The sequence below is a fragment of the Calypte anna genome, chromosome 4A, assembly GCF_003957555.1.
Source record: "Calypte anna isolate BGI_N300 chromosome 4A, bCalAnn1_v1.p, whole genome shotgun sequence".
In the NCBI taxonomy this organism is placed as follows: Eukaryota; Metazoa; Chordata; class Aves; order Apodiformes; family Trochilidae; genus Calypte; species Calypte anna.
In genome coordinates, this window is record NC_044248.1 from 30217128 (window position 1) to 30230448 (window position 13321).

A 13321-nucleotide genomic window follows, 5' to 3' on the forward strand; every position below is an offset into this window, starting at 1 on the left:
AGGACTGAGTTTCCTTTTTGGTAGTTGGTGGGGCCATAGCTGTTATTTTGTTAATCATGTCCATTGGGATGTGGAGACATCCATCTTGCCACTTAACTCCTAGAAACTGTATCTCTTGTGCAGGTCCCTTGACCTTGCTCCTTTTAATAGCAAAACCAGCCTCTAGAAGGATTTCAATTATCTTCTTACCTTTCTCGTAGACTTCCTTTGCTGTGTCACCCCACACAATGATGTCATCGATGTACTGTAGATGTTCTGTTCTTGCCTGTCATCTGTGAAGCAGTTCTATATCACACACTAATTTAGTGGCTTAGTGTTACTTCACAAATCTCTCATTCCAGAGAGTTTTTTCTTTCATTGGACTGTAAGCTTATGTGGAGTCCCACTGAGTTTTGCGCATGAAGGTAAGTTCCTTAGTTCTTTTTTTTTCTTTCAAATTTCTTTTAATTGCAAGGTTAAAATAGAAGATTGTGGGAAAACAGTCTGTGGAGGCTTAAGGATTCCATGTGCACATCAATATGATTGTATGAAATCGTTTATTAACAACTTGCACTCACTTTATATAAGGAAGTCTTGTTTACACCATCTTATCATGCAGGTGGCTTTGTATTCCAATTACACATTCCATTCTCACAGAAAGATTCTTCTCACATAATTATTTTCCTCTTCTGTTGCCAATTAAGTTATCTCTTTCCCAGTAGCTCATTCTCAGAAAGCCTCTAACTAGGCCTCAATAACCATTAACCCAATGTGGCCTAAATTGAAGTAAGTCGGGATTGCTCACAACCTGTATATTTCTGAACTGTTTCCCCAACAGAAGATGATACTAAGAAATAGGCTTGATTCTGGTCTTTGTGTGCAATTAATATTTCTTTACTAACTTCCAGACACTTTGATCTGTGTGAAGAACTGTGGAATTGTGAAGGTATATAGAACAAATATTCATGCTGTTTATTGTTGCATGGGGTGGTTTTGTTTTTGGTTTTTTTTGGTTGGTTGGTTTTTTGGTTTTTTTTGTTTTATACTATATGAGAAGACAAAAGCTTCTTTTCAAAGCTTAGGCTGATTCAGAAGCATTTGCATTTGGAAAGTTTACACAGTATTCATCGTTTCACTACAAACACTGAAAAAGAAATGCTTAAGCCTACAGGTCCTGTATATTTATTGCCACTATTCAGAAAGAAATTGCAATATAATTAAGCTTCATACAAGTTGACTACATTGTGATACTTAACTGAGTAGCTTTCTCTTCCATCTGAATGTTTACAGCAGTGGAAGATGTCAGGAAGAGGGAGTAAGAATTTTTTAAAAAAATGTCACTTTATTATAGGATTGGCTTGCTGCTGTCAGCATACCAAATTTGAAACCAGACTGGAAGTTGCAGAGTGTGTCACAGATCCTATTTTCAGCAATGATCATAAACTGCTGAGTAAGTATTAAATATGTTCTGTATGGAGAGTGATAGAGGAACACTAGGAGGCATTTTCTAAATGTGATCACAAACTGAATAAACACACACCTCTTCATTTTTGGACTAGTCAAATTTTCTGTCTCTATTCATGAGTTTCATATGTTCAGTTTCTTAGAGAATGCTGAGTACAAATCCATGCAGGAAAAGCTATAAATTTTATCAATCTGTAAATCTCTGAAGTATTAAAGGATGCTTATAGCTGATACTACAAATATTTATAAGAATTTGCCTTACAGAAGTGGCTATATTGTTTAAAAATTACAGTTAAAAATATTAAAATATACTAGTTAAAACTGCCTGGAAAACTGGTTTCCCACAAGTCCTGGTTCTTGTTTTTCTTAATCCAAATAGTTGTCCCACTCTGCACTAATGAAAATGTTATATCCTGTTTTCCGTTGGTGTTGTGCTGTGTTCACCCAGAAGTTTGTGTTTGTTTCCTTCTAATGAATTCAGGGACATTGTCTACATGGTCAAAAATTGAAACACAGGAGGTTCAGCCAAAACATAAGAGCACTGGAACAAGCTGCTCAGAGAGGTGGTGGAATCTCCATCTCTGGAAACATTCAAAACCCACCTGATTGCAATCCTGTGCAACCTATTTTAGGTCAACCTGCTCTGGCAGAGCGGTTGGATTAGATGAGCTCTACAAGTGCCTTCAAATCCCTAACATTCTGTGATTCTGTAGTCTTCTGAATGTAAGGAAGAACAGTGAGCATATGCAACGAGGGAAAAATAGGTCTGATCCATATATATTACTCACAAGTCTTTTAAAGCTGAGGCACTTAGCAAAGTATTTGTTTTCCAGGCCAGACTTCAACTAGCTTTTCATTTCAAATCTGATTTCGTCCTCACCAAAGATGTGCTGAATCTCACCCTTCCTCTGCTGGCTTTGAATTTGTTTAAAAATATGCCACACGAAAGTGCATTTCATTGCTTTCAGCTCAGATGGTAGATGTTTCAAATAAGGCTACTTCAAAGAGCAAGACATTTAATATTAAATGCTTTCTAAATAGTATCCTTAGCTGAAAATTTAGTTATGATACTGTACAAGTCAGCACAGAAGAGGTGTTGTATTTCAGTGTGTTTAAATTAGAATAGCTGGATAAAATATTTTTTTCTGGTATTTAATTTTTCAGAGACTGTCAAACAATATTACATCAGATAAGGCTGATGCTTCAAATATTTAAAATGCTATTCCAGTACTATGCCTTCTACTATATATTTGCTTTCAGTCCTTTTATAAAATAAGAGAGGTTTACCATACTTCAGGCAAACTAGGCTTCCCAACTCTTGTGTTTCTAGCATAGAAAATACAGAAATCTTTGCTCAGAAATTTATTCAAGCAAGAAGTTCAGTGCTGTCCCATTGTGATGCAAGTTCCTTACATTTCTTGTTTTTAAATAAGTTAAAATCCTTGATTCTTCAAATATCATTCAAGTAAAGCAATGAGCTAATGATTTACATAACAGGAGAGGGGCCAAGTAACCCTTTTAAAATCAGATTTATCTACTTTCTGTAACTGAGATAAGAGAGATGTGTCAAAATAGAGCCTATCTGGACTTAATTTCTATGCTATTTCTAATATATGTTAATCAAAATGCTAATTCACACAAAACCAGATGTAATTATTTCAAACTAGAAGGGATTTTTTGTTATAGAATATTTTTGTTTTCTTGAAGTGAGCTGAAACAAGTGTAACAACAGGGGATGATACATTTAAATAGGCAAATAAGTCTATTTTAAAGGAAATAATACTTTCCTCAGAAGATTATAATGTATGGTATTATTCGATCAGTACTACAAAAAGATTAAGCCATGGATGTGTTGTTTCAGAAATAGATGGCTGATTCATGGTATTAGATGTTTTTAAAAGTTATTGAAGCTAGAGAGTATTTGGATTATTTACTGACTTTTTCTCCCACTTAAGCTGAAAAAACCCTTGACAAACTTCATTTTGTCGTTTTACTTGCTTTTTTGTATTTGGGTTGGCTTTTTTTGTTTTGTTTTTTGGTGTTTTTTGGTTTTTTTTTTCGGGGGAGGTAATTTCTAGAACAGATGTTTGTCTTCTATGTGAGACATAAATTGTAGGATGTGATAGAGATGATGTAGTTTATGCTTTTCGTAGCCTTCAAAAGTTGTGAAATCACCAGCTGTGTTCCCATGGGTTTATCACTCAAATGCTGTATTCACATGATCCTTGAAATTCTGGGAATGACAGATTTCGTTGAGACAGTTCTTGAACCAAATAATATAGGTTTGCTTAATTAGGTGAAACATAATCTTGAAATCTGAGATGTCTATTCTTTTCAAACCCATAGAAACCTTTCTTAAATGCATAAGCCCATATGTTCCTCATTCTGTGCAAAACTGTTCAGAGGGAACTAAGCCAGTTAAAAATTCTGAGAACTAGATAGATGAGGATGATGCATAATATTTAAGATATGACCTAGGATTTCAACCTAGAATTAAGGATTTATGATAATTTAAATCCACAAAACTTTAAATTTCTCTTAGTGATGAAAGATGCCTCACAGGTCAGGTGAGAACTTGATGACATGCTGCAAACTGTCAAGGACAAAGCTCTCAGCAAAATAAAACTGCAAATATACCAGCTGCCTTTAGGCTTTATGAAGTGTGTTCAGGACTGCTTTGCCATATTCAGGTAGCAATGGAAAGATATGCATGTCACTGATTTTTATTCTTCTTCATTTCAGTATAAAATAGAGTGTGTTCCTGAGGTGAAAAACAAAATGCCATTCAATGGATTCAATCCACTTTATGGATGTCAAGTTTAATGTTTTAGCATTAATGAAAATGCCATTAAAGGATAAATGTTAATATATTTTTTCCAATAAAAGAGCCAAAGAGAGAGAATAGTTAAGGGAGGAAATTTTCCTTCTTGATTCTCACTCCATCCAGACCCAGTAAAGGTCATTCATTGCATAAATCTTGGAGAAGTACTTATTAGAAGCATTTTCCTTTTAAAAGTGGTACAGGAGTGGAAAGAGGTAGGCACCTATATTTCACAAAAAATAATAAAATAAAAGAAGCTTAATTCTGAGCTGTCAACTAAATGATTTTTATTTAGTTGCAATACTAATATATGTAAACTTTGGCAAATAGCAATCAGGTTTTCATTGTCTGGAATGATGGAAACTTGGGTAGCATGTCACTAGGGAATAAAGGGATCTGGCCTGCAGAGAAGCAGTAATGTCATCTTCACTCAGACTGATTAGAACAGGAATGTCTGGGTGTCTGCTCAGAAATTTTTCAAGTCCTTCAAGTGTGGGTTAAGTTCTGCTTGAGTGCCATGTGGCCTCAGCTGGCTTTGAGTGTTCATGCTGTGGCTTTGCTAGCAAACTTTTACAGGCTTTGGCTCCTTCCAAGGGCAATGCTTTTGTGGCTTTCCAGAAGTCAGCTTGGATGCAGACTTGTTTAACAACCATTTCATACCTAAGCTGCTTGTAGCCCGGGCTGCATTCATGTCAGTCATCAGCTAAAGAACTCGGAGTCAGACTGTTCCTGCACAAAGGCTGAGTCAGAAAAGAAACTAATTTGCAACCTGTATGGTTAATGGTGTGTGCATAATGGATTTTTCTGTGTGTTTATTAATGCTATAGTTAAATCTGTCAGGAAACTGTAATTCATGTTTCGAAGAAGAATCTGGAAAGTACAGTATCCATGATTTCATGTCCTATTTTTTTGTCCTCACTGTTAAGTGCTTATTTTCAACTGTGTATATGAAGTAAGGCAAGGAGAAGCAGTATGTGATCCTAGAACTAATGAGGTTATATGCACATTTACCAGGCTGTTATAGTTTTGGTGTTTGTTTAAATTTAGTCTGATTTGTCAGCTTCAGTGATTTTCTTCCAAGTGATACTTCCCAATTTTAAAAATTGGAAGACCCCAGTGTAAAAAGCTTGATGGTTGTGTTATTTTTAAAGTGAAAATAGCACATTTACCCCTGTCTAATGTTGTTCAACTGAGGTATATATTTGTCTAACCTACTAATTACTATAAAATAGCTTTTTCAGGAAGTTATGAGTAAAATTCTGAGACCCTGTGTGAACAATAATTTTACTTCTTTGTTCATTATACTGTTGACTTTCCACCATGAACAGTAAAGGGCAAAGAAGCATTTGGATTTATAGGCTTCTGCCAGCTTTTCCCTATTACCTCATAATTACCTGTTTCCTAGATGTTTTTTGGTTTTTTTTTAGCTCATTCTGAAGGTGCCTGGCTTAATAATTCTGAAGATCACTACTGGTGCTTTTTCTAAAGGTTAGCCACAGCTGAAGTTGTTTAAGCAACCTCTGCTTCTTATGTGAAGCCAGAGAGTCACAGCAAGATTTTAACTCTGTGCAAGCACTGACTTATGAAAACCACACCATATAGTAGTCCAGAATAATTTAAGAATTACTTGCAGGTTTTGTTTCTTGTGAATATAGTTATGCTTCATTATTAGCAAACAGTACTGTCAAGTAATCAAATTTAAAATATTCAGTGCTAAATACTTTACACTAATTTTCTTTAATCTGAGATTTTCTGTTATGCAATAAATAGTAAACATGGTTTATGAGTATCTTAACTTATGCTTGTTGGAAACCAGATTTTGCAATATAAATATTTAGATATACTGGATCTGCAGAATTAGATTAAGCATATGTCTGAAATTTAGATTTGTGGCAACGAGAGGTCTGTGATGACTTACTGTACCATGTTTTTATCATTATTATTTCATTAGCAATGTGTAGTTCATAAAAAAAATCTACTAGAGGTTATTGGTGATAACTGGGTTGTTTCTGTAAGTAGCTTTGAAATGTTTAAAAGATTGTAGCAGACTGCCCTTCAAGAACTATTGTTCTTAACTAAAAAGTCACAAAACGAAAGGATAGAGGAACAGCAAAAAAGTCAGCGGGGCACATTTACTGAGAATAAGAATCTACTGATCTTGCTTGTCATCTGCCAAGTTGTCTTGGTTTGGTTCTCCCTGATTGACACAAATCAGAAGGTTGACCTGCTGCTTCAATTTTAGAAGAACATTAACACATGATGAATGAAGGCAAGAAATTAATTATTCTGTACAAATATGTACTGAATGAATCTAAATTATTAGCAGGTACATTAAAGTGGTGGTGTCCTGGCAATGCTATTGATTGTTTCCTGTTAGTTCTTTATCTTGAAAGAAAAAAAATCGAGATTTTGGAAGCCAGAATCCCACTAATGTATATGAATTACTTTATCATAGAAATCTTATTTCAAATATCTTTCTTCCCAAGAGAAAGGGACAAAAATGAGGGAGCATAAAATACATGTTTTGGCTAGCAGGCTATTCAGAACTGCTTTGTTCTTCTGCTGAATGTCTTACACTATAAGCCTGTGATAGTTTTCTGCTGACCTGATAAATTGCCTGTACTGATTAGTGGTTGCCAGTGAAGTATGTCTATATAGTGTTGATTTAATATTTAATTAGATTTATATACTTAAGATCCCCTGGTATTACTGTGGTAGCTTTAATGGAGAAGACTCTAATTAGTAAAGTCTCGTTGTTTTTAAAGGGTCTGCTTGACATTTTTCTCCTCTGCACATTTTTATTGTTTTTCCAGTGTCTGGATGTAAAAAATGCAAATTCTGGTAATTTTTTTTCTTTTAAGTGTGGCATCAGCTTGTGGCAATAGCCAAGCAAATGTGTAATTTTCACAGTTCTGTTATCATGCTTCTTCATACTTGTACAGAGCTTACATGAAGCAAAACGTATTTTGATTTCCAGTGTAGTTTCTATTTCAGGACTTTTTTGCTCTTGTAACTTTAAGGGCTATGTAGTGTCTTCTGTAAAACTGCAAAAAATATTTCAACTATGGTAGAGCTATTGCTCTGCTAAAACCGAATTTAAGGTGGCATTTTGATTCCACACCGCTGCTTCTGTGGGCTTTTTACCCAGATGAACTTTCTGGCATGAAATTTTCCATATATGGTAACTGAAAGATGTATTTCTTTTCTGTCTTATAAAGAAACTTGGATTTAAATGTAAATTTTTTAAAAAGTGAAAATATAAACTTTATCTTTTTTGCTTGATGAAGTAATCTTAGTTATCAGGTAGCGGTGACTTCTTAATGCAAATGTATTTATTGTCTTGTACAGTGCAGGAAATGTAAGACATGTAAAATTCATAATACTAATTTGTATTAACACCAGAGGTTAAGAATCTAATTAAGCAAACTGCAGTCCTGTAGGTTTTTGGTAAAGACTTAAGTAAATATATATGTAGGGAATCAATATATTCTGTGTCTGACAATAGTCTGCCCTTTCCTGAAGACACCATATCATGGTGCTTGTTGGCCCAGGTAGATGGGTTGTCATCCTAAACATGCTGGCAGATCTGCTCTGTCAGCTCAGGGGGCTCCTGATCCTTCAAAATGTGAAATAGCTTCAGTACGGAGACAAGGTTACTAGACTGTCCTTCACATAGTAACTCAATCATAAAAATTTGCAAAGTGGACTTATGAGCCCCTAGACATGGCCATAAATTCAAGTATGAGAAGGTGTCTAAAGACTGTTCTCATGTTCGGGCTGTAAGATTCCTCTTTGGCTGCTTTGCTTTCATCACAAGCTCTGTTCACGTTTTTCATTTCCCTATTTTTCACATCGCAAATGAACATGTCTGACCCCGCTGTCGAGTATCTTGTCTGCACTTTTCTTCTTGTCTTTCATTTATTACTATCCACTTCCACTTGATTATCAGGAGTCTGATCCTGGGTTTGCTAAACTCGGATACTCAAAGAGCTGAGGTGTGCAGGGGGATTATTTTGGGCTGAAATTCTTTTATAGTAACTACTTTCAGTAGTAATAACAAACCAGCCTGTGTGTAATTATTTTCACCAACATGTCTCTTTCCCCTCTCAAGATTTCATGAACGCCTCTTCAGTTTTGCAGGTGGCTGGCCTGCAGTTCAGTACAACTTCTACTTTCAGAGTTAGTTTGCCTCTGTTTGGCTTTTTTAATGCTTGTTAAATTTGAATATACACCAACTACCTACATGTATTTTTGCATTCATCTCTGTTTTTAATTATTTCGTGCTTCCTGAGGCAAAGTTAATTTCTGTGTTGATTTCTAGACCTGTATACAGAGAAAGGATCCTTAATTAAATCTCTTCTATTGAGCTAGTACTTAGCAAGAGTGTTCTAAGTTCTCTCATGCATTTGAAGAAGGGAATGGAACAGCACTGAGAAATAGCATACTGAACTCCAGCTAGCTCGTGGAAACATGTAGCATGACATATATTCCAGAAGTCTGAATAAGTATCCTGCTGCAGTAAAAATGTCTTTTTCAGGTTGTACAGATCAGTAGGTGTGCTTTTATGAGAGCTTACCTAAGGTCAGTGAAGCAGGAAGGGGAGAAGGTGCCCAAGCAGAGATTTCCCTGCAGCCCATGGTGAGATGGCAGCTGTTCCCCTGGAGCCCATTGGGGAGCACGGTGGGGCAGTCCCTGAAGGACCACGGTGGGCTGAATGTGGATTTGTACCCACTGAAGTGTCACAGGTGGTCAGACATGAAGTGGCAGCCTGTGCAGGATCACAGAGAGGGGCAGATGTGGATCTGCAGCCGTGGTGGACCCCGTGCCAGAGGTCACTGCTCCTGAAGCAGCCATGACCCTGTGGGCAGCACAGGCTGGAGCAGTTCCTGAGGGACTGCACCTGTTGGAGGGACTCATTTCGTAGGGGTTGGTGAAGGGACTCTCTTCCATGAAAGGGATCCCGCGTTGGAGTGGGGGAAGTCTGTGAGGAGTCCTCCCCCAGAGGAGGAAGGAGCGGCAGAAACCCCGTGTGGGGAACTGACCCTGAACCCCACCCTGCCTCTGCCCTGAGGGGGAGGCAGCAGTGAAGGGATCCGGTACCAGGAAGAAGGGAGGAGGGGAGAGGAAGGTGTTAAGATCTGGTCATGTTTTCCCTTGTTTTTCTGGTAGATTAATTTTTTTATTTTTTTTTTCCTCAAGTTGAGTCTGTCTGATTTTGCCCATTACTGTAATTGGGAAGTGAGAACCTCCCAGTCCTTGTCTTGATTAAGGAGCCTTTGGGTGAGTTTTCTCCTCCTTGTCCCATGGGGGGTGGGGGTGAGTGAGCAGAGGCCCGGCTGGTACCGGCTGGGCTTAAACCGTGACAAGTGCTAGAAAGCAAAGATGGATGTTTATTTCAAATGAGATAGAGCCTTCATGTAAAAGATATATATATATATATGAACATAAGCTGTATAATAGAGAGCTAGAAATGTCCAAGTATTACAGACCTTAATTAAACCTTAAAGAAATAACAATGTCTGAATTCAGTGTAATATGTGATGTCTAAATAAAATTTGAACTTCAAGAAACTGGACAGGTATAAAAAAGAGACACAACTTATCTACCAGATCCAAAGGCTATTTCACATAGGAGAAAAGCTATATAATTTAGTTTTTGTAACAAAAAAGGGTATTTAGGTTGGTGCTTAAGGCAAAAGAAGCCAAAGTTGGTAAGTGCAGAGGGAGAAACTAACTCAACTTGAATAAAACAGTGCATTTGGAAAAAAAGATGAAATACCAGTCAATAGGAGAGACTCTGTGTCAGTGAATTAAAATGCCTTCAGAGTTGTGAAAGATTTGGTTCCAGATCTTGTTGAATCAAAAACATGGCTACCCTTGAGAAGGAATGGAATCCGGCTTGGTGGTGGTATACAGCATTTTTGGAAATCTAAGGCTTGTGTCTTTGAGCTATCTATAGAAAGGAAAGCACAGCAGGTTCATCCCTCAGAGGATGAGAAAACAGACTACTGAAAATTAAGAGGGTGCTTGGGTATCATGGCGCACAGGCTCAGTAAATACATGAAAATAATTCAGTGAATGATACTGTGGAGCTCCTCAAGTTAGCACTGAGCCTACTTGAGAAGCTGTTTGACAGCTTAAGGTCTCACACCACTGTGAAATCGTTCTTGTGAGGTCAAGGCTTATGGCTTAGCCATGGAGCTGCTCTTTGGTACAGCAGTTAAACAGCTTTTAAAAGAGGTCCTGTGTAGAGGACTATGCTGTATTACATAGCTGTACCAGGTCACATCCCACGGCTCCCACTGGCATCTCTGCACCACACTACGCTGCATACTGTTGTCTTAGCTTCAGTATCTGTGTTCAGCGTAGCCTAAAAGAAAGTAGTGTGGATGGTAGCAACGTCAGAGAGGTTGTAATTACTGGATGACATGCTTTAGCAGATTGTCAGAATCAGAGGTCACAGCTACAGGATGTCAAAGAATGAAACTTTGCTGCCTGAGCTGTGACACCATAGCCATGGCAGAGTTGTGGAACTTCACTAAATGGGGCCAGTGAGCAATTCTCGGCCATCAAGCATTGTGCTTGGCAGTATCCTTGCTAATGTTTTCTTTCTTAGAGCTTCTTTTCTGTTTCAGAATAGAAGAAGAGAGAAACTGATGCCATGCTTAGTTTTATGCTTTGGTTAGCAAACACAACAGATACTATGTCTTCATTTTTTTGTTTTTTTTTTTAAATTATTTGTGAAGAACGGGCGTTTTATGGATGCAACATGCATATGGTCTGAGTGAAGCTTAGCTCACTGCCAGCCATGGGGACTTGGGGATATAACAACGTTTTCTTAATTGTTTGAATCTTGCAAAGAATAATAAAAAGATAATGTTCTCTAAGAAAAAAAATTAGTAAATCATAATTGTTTATTATTATAATGTTTTAATTTCAGATCAGCTCTCAGTACCATTAGTCATTTGTCCTCATGTTTCATTAGACAATTTTATAGAACATCATTAGATTGGTTTTTGGCTGCATTCAGATTATTTTTATTTTTAATAAAAAGTGTTTGTAAGGAATTCACTCCTGATTAGTGAGCAATGCGGTCATGTCCACCAGTACAAATTTGTAGGTAGCCTGTGAGTGATGTAGTCATGAAATAGTTTATTTGAATGCTAGCTGACAGTTCAGAGTCATCTCTGCAAACTGAGTTGTAGCTGTTTTCTTGTTACCAGCAACAGACTGGAAATTAGTTAGAAGAAGGTGAAATTTCATATTCTCTGGGAAGGTAATTTTTAAACACTTACTAACGTTATGTTGTTTGCATTATAATAAGGAAAATTCTGTTAAATATTTTGAAGAAGGTTTATGTTGTTATTAAGGGTTACCTGGAAGCCTAAGAAGCTGATATAAGAGCCACATTGTTTGCTGAAAACTTGTAACAGAGATGCTGAAGGCAAACTAAATAAGTCCGTTAAATAGTTGTTGCCACTAAATGTTGTAATATATTACTTGCAAGTAATCATTTTTCATACCCTTCATTCTGATATGTATTATGAAGATCATGTTTTAAGGTCTGACTCTGTGAGGAGGAAGTGATGACAGATGGCCTATTCAGGGTTTTTCAGGATAAACGGATTCCACTTATTTAAGTTATAAATAATTGCTGGCCTACTGGCCTAATGCTGCAGTTGCTGGTAACAGCTTAAATAACTATTCCCTTACATAAGTAGAGTATATGTTAACCTAAATGCTAATGATTATACAAATAAACTTCTAGATAATGTACTGTGATAATTTTCAACTGCCATTTCCGGAAAACAAATGTGAAAGTAGGCCTTAGGAGCGAATGCCTCAGCACAAAAAAATTTACTCCAGCAGTTGTAGTAATATTTTATTTAAATAGGGCTCTCATTAGACAGTAGTAATTATAGTGGCATAATTATTGGAAGCAATTATTCTTGTTGTCTGCATGCTTTAAAAAAGTGAATCGGAGTACTGGGAGAAGTTAAGTAGGAAAAAATGATTTAACAATAATGTAGCCCTCATAGTTTTTCTGTTTGTAGTTAATGTAATGAAACAAATAGAAGTGTTCTGCTGAGTAGATAATAAATCTGGAGAGGTGCCAGAAGATTGGGCAATATGGCTCTCTAAACTGAAATTAGTGGGATTTTTAAGATTTTTTCAAATAGTTTGAAATTAAGCTTGAATCCACTTCATTATTAGTACATTTTAAAAAATTAGGCAAAGTGTAAAAAAACCCTAATGAATATAATGTAATATAACGTTCAATATAATTTTAAAGTATTAACCTATTACTCATCCTTTGATAAGCATTTATGTGATGGTAATGCTTTTATGCTATGGTTGTTTTGGAAATAAAACACAGACTCAAAAGAGTAATGAAACATACTTTTATATAAATAATTTATTTAAGCATTTTGACTTAAAATCTACAATAATATGTAACCTCATTCTCAGTGTTAGAGAGTCAGCAGAGAATACTGCAGGAAATATGTTGGGTATAATGGACTTTATTATTCACAAATTGTGGTGGTTTTTTTCAAAAAGTGTGTTTCATCTGGTTTCTATATTCATAAAGGACCTAATGGAACAGGCGATCATTTCATAGAGTTCCTATTAATTTAGTTGGGATGCATTGATTGCGTTCCTGCAATCTGAGTGTTACTCTAAAAGAGATTCTGAAATTAGTCAAGAAAAATTTCAGAGATCAGCACAGATACCAGTGGCCTTCTGATATAGCTTGTCCTCCAGGAGTTGTTAGAGATAGCATTATGAGGAGCATAGGCTTAAAAGAAACGAGCTCCCTCTGTCTTCATATTTCACTTCAATTGTGCCTGATTCAAAGTGGGTTTTAGCTTATACCATAAATACACTGTGCTTCTCTACATCAACTACATAAGAATGAGAAAGAGTTTAATGAGGTAGACTTTTCCTTTTTTCATATGCAGAACAAAATCCATTAAAGAGTTAGTTTAGATGCCTATGCCCTGTGTGTTTGGATAACTGCACTCATAACTTTTAGTTAATGCTTTACCTTCTCATAGAT